The sequence below is a fragment of the Wasmannia auropunctata genome, unplaced genomic scaffold (assembly GCF_000956235.1).
Source record: "Wasmannia auropunctata unplaced genomic scaffold, wasmannia.A_1.0 LD336071.1, whole genome shotgun sequence".
In the NCBI taxonomy this organism is placed as follows: Eukaryota; Metazoa; Arthropoda; class Insecta; order Hymenoptera; family Formicidae; genus Wasmannia; species Wasmannia auropunctata.
The window spans coordinates 963,736-976,119 of NW_012026819.1; the positions used below are offsets into that span (position 1 = coordinate 963,736).

Below are 12,384 nucleotides of genomic sequence, written 5' to 3' on the forward strand. Positions count from 1 at the left end.
TGCGTCGTCAGCCTCCGCGTCGTCGCGACGCTCCTCTCTCTCTCTCGTCTCTCTCGGCTCTCTCGGTGGCGTCCGCAGCATCGCGACGCTACGACGCGCTCCGTCGACTATCCCCTATCCCGGGAGAGACGCCGCCGTTAATTTTCATACGATATAGACCAGCGACACGGACTTGGCCGTCGATAACGATCGCAATAGGCGATATAAGAATACAAGTATCTTTTTTTCACGCATCGCCACTTCGAAAGTGTTTTTCGTTCGATCTGCCCAAAGGAAGATAAGGTGCCGATATAGTTACGTTAATTGTAAAAGATAGAAAAATCTAAACATTTTGACTATTTTTTTCCTTTGCTGAAATTTTTAAATATAAATTATTGTATATTAAACGTATTTGTAATTTTTAATTGTAGACATATATTAATTAACATTAATTTATTAATATTTTACACGTGAAATAAATATATAAGTTTTTGAAAATTGAAATTTGAAAAGAAAAAAAATTTATATATCTTTTTTTTTTTACAAAAGCACTTTTTGAGATATAATATCGAAAGATTGAAGGAACTGTGCACAAGTTTTCTTCTTCATTATTTTTCATTGCATATTTTATATCGATGAAAGCGCAGTTCGCAATTTATTACTTCCGCACGAAAAATTCTTTGTTCTCTCGAATAGAAAGAGAAAAAAAGAAAATAATCGAGTGTACGATGGTACATGCATTTTCTACAGAAAAGTTATTAAAGGAACAGCGAAGGCGCCTTCTTGTGTCAACGGGTGAAAAGGGAAACCAAAACGTGAAGTTTTTACAAGATGTGATCCGTCTTGGTGTCTCGATCAAGTGATCTATCGGATCTCACTGCGAAACATACCAGCCTCTCAAGACTTCTCGCCTTCGAAAGTCACGCACTAGCGTTTTTCCTTCTTGCCTTCCGGAGCGTCGCGTACTTACTCAAGCCTTATCGACAGCTTCGTGGATTTACTGCCGAGTACGTATCTAATTGTAGCAATTGAAGCTGAGTCCTCTTATTTAGCATGCCGTATTTGACAGAAAGTATGGCGCGGAGCGAAGCTCCGCAAAACAAGCAATGCGTTTCCGTTAGCTGCGTTAGGGGAAAACAACATTTTTATTCCACAATCAAAGGACCCATTTCTATATACATTTCTATATATATTTCTATATACTCAAGAAGAACAAATAAAGTTGTATCGTTAGCTCTGTGTTTACATGTGTAACTTTACAAAACATGTAATTTACAGTATATGATCGTTATTTTATGTGTAAACATATTCAATGTGTAAATGTAATAAATTTATTTACTACATTATTAAATATATTTTACAATATTTAAAAGAATATAAAGTATATAATATTAAATATATAATATAACGATCAAATTACGATAAAATGTAGATACGTTTAGCCTGTTATAAATTAAAGATTCTCGGGCATTATTTGTAAAAATCAAATTTCTACGATTCATATCATACGTATCTGGTTACAATCCCGTTACAATTGCCCAAAGTGGTTATGATCGTATGTCTTCTTATATTTGATTATAACCGCTATTGGCGTCTGCAGTTGCACTTAAGATATTAAATTACAAACATTGCGTTTGTGTTAAACCGTAAAGAACTGCAAAAGCCAGAAGTTCTTGTCCATATCTTTTTACGATACGAATTAAGAAAAGTAGAATGGTATACCTTATATAAATATAAAAGAAAAGTTACGATAAAATATTATGTTGCACATCATACAATTATTAGGTAATTCTTCTCTGACAGTTACATTCTCCCTGCATAAATTATGTTCATGTTGTTTCATCAATGTTTAAAATAACAAGCTGTAACGGGACAAACATTGATCTTGCGCGAAAGTTCGACATCGATGCCACTATTATTCCATCCGAAGGATACGTAGTTTGGAGATTGATACAAACTATACAACACAAGACATCGTAGCACGACGGATATTGAGCGATATACGCTTGCGGCAGATCCGTGGTTACCAAGTAGTTGGATCGTGTTGTTACTCACAGCTCTCTGACCAAGTTTTCAAAACTTTCTCGGCAAGCATCTTTAATATTAAACGATTTCTTAGATGTGGAGTACGTGGAAGATGAAATCGCAGAAGCTTTTTGTACTTGTTATCTTTAGTGATTTTCCTTTAGCAATTATGATTTTCATTTTTTGATAACCGCTTAACTTTTTGTACTTTCATTTTTTTTTTACGTTCAACAGTAAAGGAAAGGTTTAGCATATCAATGTGAATAAGTAAAGCTACCGTAATAATTTCTCACTTCTGTTTCATTCTGTTTCGTACGTGACAATAAATTTGTCACGTTGAACGCAGATTATATATAAAATTCTATTAAAATATCTTCTGATTTTTACTTTAAATTCAATTTTTTGATCCCGTGTATCTTTTTATGTGATCCCGACTAGAGTAAATCTCCGCTCTAATGCAAAGTTATTGCGTTGGTAAAGTTTCTGATCGTAAGAAGAATGTGACATTCATTTCGGTGTAAATTGAATGGGCGCGATATGAATCTATAAATAACGTAAATGTAATTCCTTAATAAGCTTCTCTTTACGAAATAAGAATAAGGAAATTTCCATCTCAAAGCGATTCATCATTTATAGCGCGAATTATTAATGCAAATCGGAAGTGTGATTTGTATTTCTATAAAAGAAATCGACAAACTTGCTCGTTGATTTCGCCAATTACAATGGGAAGGGATCTCCCATTCTCGTTTCGTGACAAATTCAATATATGCAAATAGCTGCATTCATCGGAAAGCTGCGCTTCAATTTGTACTTGTAAACGCTTCACCTTAATAGTTTTCCAACGGCGTCGCCGCTGATAGCTGGTCGTTTTAAATTGATCGCAGACCCCGCGCGTGATATCCATTTCAGCGAGCCGCGCGAATGGAATTTATTACACTTTTCCACTGTTATCGACGGTAGAGTGGCTTGTCGACAGTATTAAGTGTAATTCGCGCGCGATATGAAGAGCGGAGTAAAAATATCGTAGCGCCTTTATTATCTTTTCTTACCATATACTATTTTTTTTACTCTCTCTTATGAAAGTACCGGTGCGTATACGGCGGCCATTCGCGGATCTCCATTATTGCAACGCGGAAGGTATGTCGCGACATAAGCCTGTTATACGATACACCCACATACACTCCCTTCCGAGCGTTTTAATTAATGATTTTACCGTAAAACGCTCGCGTCGTCTCACCTCGATTCTCGGCGAAACTTGGAGGAGCGAGCCCCATTTTACGAGGCGCGAAATGTGTTTGAGTGAAACGCTTCCACTTCGTATCTACTTCCGAGGAAGCAGCACTGCCAAGAATGTGTCTTATCGGGATTCGACAGAGCTGCTTCTACGGCACATATCTGATAAAATTAAAAAGATTGTATGGAGAGATATAAATCTGTAAGATGTGACATCGATCAGATTCCTACGTTCAAAAATTACGTAATTTTTACGCTCTGTGGATGTTGATATATTTTATACAAATAATTATTCACATAAATAATTTGCAGTTGCAGAAGATGTACAACAATCGATAGTTTCAGAAAATGATAAGTTATACAAAATTATTTTTTGCCTGAAATAATCGAGAGAATGAATGAAAAAAAAAAATTTCGCGCTTTTGCCGAATTTTTAGCTTGATTCAAATATCGGAAAATCTTTGCAGAATTTATATAATGAGACTACAAAAGAGTATAAAATGATGGCATTATATAGGCGCAATTACAGATAGGATATATATATAATTGCTTGCTGGTGACGCGTATGCCGGGGTATTCACCGAGCTGGTATTTCACTGATAATTTTTACGGCTGGAACCGGCGAGCTGCGCTTAAATGGATTATCGCGAGTTTTTATGGATTCGTTGTGTGTGTGCCCGGCGATAGGTAGATAATATAAATTGGCTATGGCTATTAATCGCGACACGTAGCAGTGAGCACTCGGCGTAAACATTTAAGCTAACGATACTATTATCCAAAATCACATTATTCACTATTGTTACGATTGAACTTTCGCTTTTGGATATCTGCTCCTCTAACCTGTGATAACAGAAATGCACGTAAACCTCCTGTATTAGACGTAGAATGTTTTTTTTAAATATAATGAAGTCTCTTTATTTTATTTGAAAATTATTTGTAGTCATTTCAATATTCACGTAAACATCAAGACCTTTTTACGCTCTTTTTTATTTTATTAAAAATATATTTGACAATTTTCATACATATATTATACATATATTATTCATATATGTTTATGTTACATTATTTATTCATTCAAAAATTTATTATTTTCTGTTTTGCGAGTTTAATTTTCTACAAGGACAGAATTCTGAGCTGTTTTCGCGGATACACATTGCAGATGATTATACATGTTCCTCGGTAAGTCTGCTGCTGACAAGACGACTGACATTGGAATTAAACTTCGATTTGATGCAGTTTGCAACATCTTGTAGTTCTGTAACCACGTAGTGATTTAATATATCGACATTTAAACCATTTCGGACTCCGTCTAACGTTTACAATCTCGAATAATTGCTTTGCGGTATTGATTATACTAGAATCCCTGTAGACGTTTCGTTTTCATATTCATATCACGCAATATTTTATAACGCAATCTAAATATGAGACTGTAAGAAAAAAAACATATAGCGACAAAATTTCGCTCTACTGACTTTTAATAACTGAATTGTCATATTTGGACGTCACACCGAGTTTTCATATTTATTTAAGCTGTAATCTGAATTTGGCAGTTGCATGAGAAAGAGCAAATTACGCATGACTATCGCGCACTTTGATGTTACGTACGACCGGAGGAGGAACTAGCATAAAGCAGAAAATTACGCGGTCTGTGGACGTTCATGCGATATAATCAAATAATGCGCGCATATATGCTGGAATTCGCGCGATTGACGTGTGTACAAAATGACATGGAACCGTAATTTTATTTTTTAAAGAATCAGAATTAGTATTAATTAGAAATCCTAATTATTCAATATGATTTTTTGCTGTGTTTATTTATTGAGATAACCGTCGCGGAAAATAACGTTGAAGATAAATTGACCCAACAAATTAAAATTTATTATTATTAACATGGATAATTGTGAATAATGACATTCGTTTAACTAGATATAAATAGAAACGAATTATTGCGACACGAGAAATAATTGAACAAACGTACCGCAAACATGCATTCTTCGCGAATATCAATTATAATTACTTCATTTACGTTAACAACAATTTGAATAAACAATTCGCATTTCAATGAATTACCAATAAATCATAATTTTGTTTCTGCCGCGGACATTAACCCATTTTTTTGTTAAAGTCGAAAACGATGGTCACAAACGCGGAAGCCGTAACGAAGCTCCCACTTTATCTGCTATTTCACTCCGCCGCTATTTCGTTTATTTGCAATTGAAACCTTGCACAACCTTTCGGCTAGTGAATTCGAATATAAAATCGTTGTGTTACAGCGCTACAATTTTATTTCCAATTTCCGCGTGTACACAAATAGGATATCCGGGATAAATCCACTTCCGCGATAAGTTTTGCATAGTTTTGCAAGAGAATATTCGCATTCATTTCGTATTCATCGTATCCATTGCAGAACATTTTCCTCGCGAAGCGAAAAAATTAAACTACGTTACCTGCGCGAACACGGAATATCTTTGTTGCACGCGCTTTCATTGTAATGACACAAAATGGCAATCCATTTTCTACAGGTAAGTATTTACGTTAGTAACCCTCTCCCTCCCCCCTTCCCGCGTTGTTTGTTTCATCATTATTAACGGTGGTCCTAGAAAAGCGTTCTCGGAAAAGTTGAAACTGAATTTTGCAGGAAGATTGTCTGTACTTTATCAGGTTGAGGATTAAAACTCCCCTTTTCCATTGGCTTCTTCGTGCCCGACTAACGATTTCTTCTTCTTCGTTCTCTTTACGTTTTAGTATGCACCGCCTCGTTATCGCCATGAACAATTTTGCACCTGAAGATTCCGTGTTAGGTACGATAAGTAAGTCTTAAGTGAGATAAAATTTTCTTAGTAGAATACAATTTTGAGATCGCGACAATCAATAGTTAAAATATTAATTATTACTAATATTAAAGTGTATAAATAATATAATTGAAAATCGCGACCATTGACAGTTTAAAAAATTATTTAATATTAATATTAAAATGTATAAATAATATAATTGAAAATTGTTTTTCTTTATTTTTTTTATTTAATACCGAATCTTAAGGCATAAAAAATTTTTGAAAACGGTAGCTTTTAAGTTTTCATTTTGTTTTTATTTTTAATTTTTCTGTAAGCAATCATAATAATTTTAGAGTATTATAAACATATTTCCACGATTCTTGGGAATAAAAACAGTGAGAATAGACATTATATAATAAATCATATTTTATAACTAAAATCTCCTTTCTCCTGTTCTTTGAGGATTTGCATTTATTTGCGCGCCTTTCGCTATTGATTAAATTTGTCGTGACTATTAATCACGTTCTGACGATGCAATCTGATGTAAGTCACACATTAATTTTCTATTCACACAACGTACATAATTTATATCTCATGCTTTATGATGATCAATTACACGTTGTGCATTATTGATTGTTAATACGATACATCGACAGGCTGCCACAAATGATATGTCCATATATTGCACATCTTGTGAAACTGCGTGCAGCTGCGACAGGCGTGCGGTTTTTTTGTCATGGAAAATTGAAAAATCATTACATTCGATGACAGATGTCAGCAATCCGCTTATCGTAAAACTGATTTGCTTTATACGGATAGAATACCAAATGTTGTCGAATGGAGAGCGCTGGGAGAATTATAAATACCATTATATATGCCTTTACATATGTACATATGTAACGCTATACGGCCCTGTATGTACGATATACGGACATTATTGTGTCAAAAGAATATTGTTTGGTCACATAAAATTTTCAATGTAAATTTCCCACTTTCATATCCGTGTATTTTCATTCCGCTCTGTTTTTTATTACTTTTACGTTGCCGGAAGATGAAAAATATATAAAGAGAATATAGACAAAAACTCTTCTCCCATAGCATTACTGCAGAATGCAAAAAGCTTGATCCTGTCGTCACCGTATTAAATTTTCGCGATCGGATGTTCGGCGTATCTAGCAGAGAGTTCAAAGGACATTCCGGAGTTCGCCAGTTTTACGAGCTTTCCCTATGTCACTGCGATATGTAAAACGTTAGAAATATCGTGCCGATGGAAGAATTTCTTTGGCTTTTCTTGACAAAAACTACTAAGTTTGACAAATTGCGTTCCTAGCTTTTATCAGTATTTTGAAAATGCCGTTACCGTATAAGATTTACGGGATGCATTTTTGAATATGAAACCGCGATTGGAATTGAAGTGTGATCTCAAGCATTTGGTTATCGTGTGAAATGCCGCTTTGCAAGTGTCGCGTTAACCAAGTCGATCTTACGGTTCGCCTTTACAATTGAAATCGCACGTAGTTGTCGCGTTGGACGGTCAAAGACAGACGCTTCATTCAAAATTCACGCTTAGAGGAAGCCGCGCACGTTTGGATCTCACCGGATCAACAGGTATAGGTTTACTGCTATTTAGTCTACGTAAAGAGAATTTAGACACTATCTTTCACATGTATGCACTGTATATGTGTAATGAAAGACACAATAAGATATCAATGTATTATATTTAATGCAATTTTATATATAGTTTCATTAAATACATACTTATTAGCAATATACACAAAATTAATTAATTTAATAACGTTAGCTTTTTACTGTACTCGCTACAGTGAAAAGAAAAACAATTGTGAATATCGCAAAAATATCGACGTTCTTTATGCAAAAAAATTCAATTCTGGAATTCATATAGAAATTCGTTGGCCTCAAAGTTTGGCAATCATTGAGCTGAAAATGAACAGAACGAGCGGGAGAACAATTTCGCTTCGAGGGCAATCGTACGCGATTCACAGGGGACGCGTGTTCATGCGGCTTCTCCGCGTCTTTTCACTCGCGGACTTTTTTCAGCGAATCTCTACGAAAGTTTTTAACATGGTCGACAACCTCGTTTCCGGCTGAAAAAAAAACTTTCGTACGCATTAATTTCTGCCAGGCTTATTTATGTCCTCGGTTCTTCCTGCGTTACGGCAGCATAACGGAAGTCGCGATGGAAAGAAAACGCGGCGAGTGGCGAGAGTAAGGGGAGGGGAAAACGCTCTCTCCTCCATTGCGAGATCTCCTCTGAGCCCTCGACGAGAAGTCGGAAAAAGGGAATGAAGAAAAGGGAAGTAACATCATCACGACAAATTATAAAAGTACAAGCGACAATCACGACGTAATATTCGTTTTCAATTATAAACTCGTCTTTGTTTCACCGAGGTAAAAACGGAAACAATGCTTACGTTAGTCTTTGATAATGTCGAATTAATATATTCGCTAAATTAGCCGAGTATATTCGCTGTTGATCATCACGATGCAGGAGTTAATGAGATCGACGGTGATTTCCAATTTTTAAAAATCGAATTTATCTCTTTTTAGTTATGAAATTTCTCCCTAAAATGCATATTCTTATTTGTTCTTGATGATAATGAAATTTATGCAGCATTACAAACAACAGATAGACAAATTGCATGAAGTTCTAATCTAGGAATGACTAAACTGTCGTGCCCGTGACTTAGAAAACAATTAGCGCTCGCCACTCAGAATGCAATTTCAACGCGCGCATACGCTCAAACACGCGCGAAAGAGCAAATCTATTTGGAATTGCGTTCTGCGTTTATTTGGGAATGGGAATAATGCCGCAATGGTCGTTCCATCGTACTGCGATATGCGACGCACGGTATGCAATAGTTTACATAAATTTGAATCGTATTTTCGGGCTGTGTATTCTCTGAATAAGATTTAGAGGCTTTCATCTATTGCTTGCACGCTTATTTGCACTCTAAATAAAATTCTGAAATATGTATTGTCACTTTTAATCAATGCCGCATGTTTTTGCTATCGCGCGACGCTACGTAAACGGTGTACACGTATGCGGCGGCACATTCACAATAAATAATTCGTAGGAGAAAACCGGCAAATGTTTCACTTGCCAATACATATAACAAATACCAACGGGGCGTACAGTAAACATAAAGAAAAGCAACAATTTGCATAATTAATTTGCTACGCTAATTGACTGACTTCATAGAAAATGCTCTACGGTTTAATACAAGGTTTAATATAAACAAAAGCGTTTCGTAATTAATTTCTTTGTCCCTACAAATTTATGCAGTACGTACATGTAAATGTAATTACCGTATAACACATATATTACCACAATATCAATTAATCATGTAATATGTGATTATATAACAATTGTAACAACGATATGTTCACGTAATTACCTAGATCGGATATTGTTTATTGAATTCATGTCATACGTAATTCTTTTGATGTGAAATAAAAAAAATCGCAGCGTTATCTATTTTCTTCCTCTGTTGATTATCGTACGTTTCATTATTTTATAAATACAGATACATTTTTTTTCTATGACTATTTATTTTTATTATTTTCATTGATGTAAAAACAAAACAAATGTTATTAACTCCAAATTTAATGAAAAATTAGAAATATAATAAAAATTAAGATCTACATAATTTTCGAGCAGAGAGAGAGAGAGAGAGAGAGAGAGAGTTACGCCTGTTTATCCAAAACTTGATGTCCCGTAACACGTTATGGCGGCGGTGTCAGGCTCACGATTCATTCCGCCGACGTCTGTCCCGTTCAAATAGCTGAAGTTACTTGCACGAACGTATACGACAATGCGTGAACACGGACGTGGAGAACGGTCCCATTATTTATCGGCGGAACTTCCCTCCGAATACGACACCTTTGGGAAAGTCCGATCGAATCGCGTGTTCCTCCTCTCTTCCTTTGAGTTTCTATTTTCCTGCCAGGATGAAAGATGTCCGCCACGACGTAAATTTTACACGCCAACGATGCGACGGCTTAGATATATATTCTGGTAATCTCACAGAATTGTGATGTATCGTAAGTTATACGATTTACTTGCGCATAAAAATATCATGCTGTACGATGGTATATAATTCAAGAGAAGGTAGTTTGTGGAAAAGGATATCTATACCGCCACACACGTCTCGCGTTGCATTTAAATCTTTCTTTTTGAGCGACTTTCTATCATTGAATATTTTACCGTAAACATTAAATATTCTCTTACTTCTTAAGGGCTTATATCACATAAAGATAGAATATCAGATAGAGTTTTACGAAAGTCATCGTGCATTAGCAGTGCTATGGAAGCTAGGATACGGGGAAAGGTTTGGACGAAGTTTTACGCTTTTTATGACGCATCGCTTAAAGTTTCGCACCCGTGCAAACTGCCGAATTCATTCTTCCACGTTTCTCTTTACGATATTACAGGCACCCTCTCGCCACCCTCAGACTTTGCTCGTTACCATAGCCGGCGCGTCAATCTCTTCATCGCGTGTATGTCCCTTCCGATAGTAACTGCACGGTTATATAGCCACCAAATTGCTGAAACAACAGCCACCGGATATACCGGAGAGACGTTTCTGATAGGAGCCGGTTATCCGGGAACGCAACTCCGTATATCCGTGCGCCGGGATAGTAAAATGCGACGCTGATTTTATTTCTCGTAGAATGTTCATTTATAGAGTGCTAATCTTACGGTCCGTTTTCTATCCTAATCTGATCCCCAGCAAAATATCATTACGTCAATTCACTTAGTGCCTCCATGGCGAGGTTTGTTCGAAACTTATCTCTATAAGAACAGCTATAATAATAAATTGTCGGATAGTACCTCTTCATTCTTCGAGTAGTTCGCAGTTTTTTCTAAAAATATCTAGAACTGTATACGAGGAGAGAATGTCAAAAAGGAAATAAGAAATCTATAGACTGCAGGCAAACGTCTACGAAGTTATATAAAATCACTGCAGAAGATATAAAAAGTTCAATAGCGACGTCGTCCAACACGATAATCAATAAATGCTTGAAATCGGTCCGTAAACAACGTAATGTTACGATTTCTTATCGATATTATTACGTATTTTACTTATTGTAGTATATGAGATAAGATTTTTGTTCATTTACATGCAAAATGCATGGATACTTTTATCATTTTTATAACGGAGATAAAGCAAATCTCGTAATACTAACGCAATCAGCCCCTTTCCGTGTACAACGATGCGTTATAAGAAGAAACCGCGGTTACCTCTGTGGTTGAACTTGCACGTCTGACTAAAGCCGGAGCTTTACTACTTCCGCTGTCGGTGCAGCTTGAGAGCATCATAAAAAAAACTGTTATCTTATTTTTCTTTTCGGTTTATCTGTTTACCTGTGCAACTCTACTAACTCAACATCGTAATGTAAGCGTGTTAGTTAAAGATAAACAAATAATAAGTAGAAAATGATGTGAAATTGCGTTGAAGATACTGAGATAAGAGAGAATTTTACTACACGTTTAAGATACGTAAAGAAGTGCTGGAAACAGTCTCTGAGATAGTTAATTGAAACAGTTTAGTTTCGATCTTTTATTTAATATTCAAAAAGTGGTAAAATACTCATTTAGTATTAATACGATAAAAGTACTAATATGTATATCGTTAATTGCCACTGGTCTTCATCAAAGCAATAATTCGATGTACGTCGCGTGTACATATATATTCAATGCTCGTTGATCAGTTTTATTCTTCCAATTACGAAGATCAGTTTGCGCAATCCACTTTAATCATTACAAATTCCCGCTGCCATTTATTTGCTCATACCACGTCGGAATTCTCGTCATTGCAATTGACACGTATTCTCAATCATTTACCCCATATTTTGCCGGCGCTTCGACATACCGAAATCGATTATGTACTCCATATATGTATTCGATATGCATAATTGGCACTCCCCAGGCACCTACTGCTAAATTGATGCCGATATTTGACACGTGTAATCCCTGGCTCTCGCGCTCTCTCTCTCTCTCTCTCTCTCTCTCTCTCTCTCTCTCTCTCTCTCTCTCTTGATGCTTTTATGATTTAACATTTACCGACTGGGACGTGCTTCGCGGTACGAGTATTTACTTGTCCGATGAACAGAGTTACTCTGAGACAGATTATTGTATTTATACAAAAGGGGTTTCACCCGAGAGTTTGTGTTAAAATATTTTGAATCATCCGAACAATGGCTGCAGCAGGCTGCAGTCAGAATTCTCGAAGTATGCAACGGTGGACGCGAAAGAGGGAAACTATGCAATGCGCTGTTTTAAATAATGGCGCTGACAAGCATGAGTTAAATTGTAATTGCGTTAATATATATACATATATATATATATATA

General features: G+C 35.9%; 1 protein-coding gene across 2 annotated transcripts in view; it reads left to right on the plus strand.

Annotated features, from left to right (window-relative positions):
- LOC105449882 (trace amine-associated receptor 9) overlaps positions 1-12,384 on the plus strand; it is a 61,600-nt gene continuing 49,216 nt past the window's right edge. The window contains exons 1-2 of one of the 2 annotated variants that reach the window (XM_011689324.1): positions 1-282; positions 730-986. The gene's annotated coding sequence lies outside the window, so the exon portion shown is untranslated. The remainder of the gene's footprint in view (positions 283-729; positions 987-12,384) is intronic. The other variant, XM_011689325.1, reaches the window with a different exon arrangement.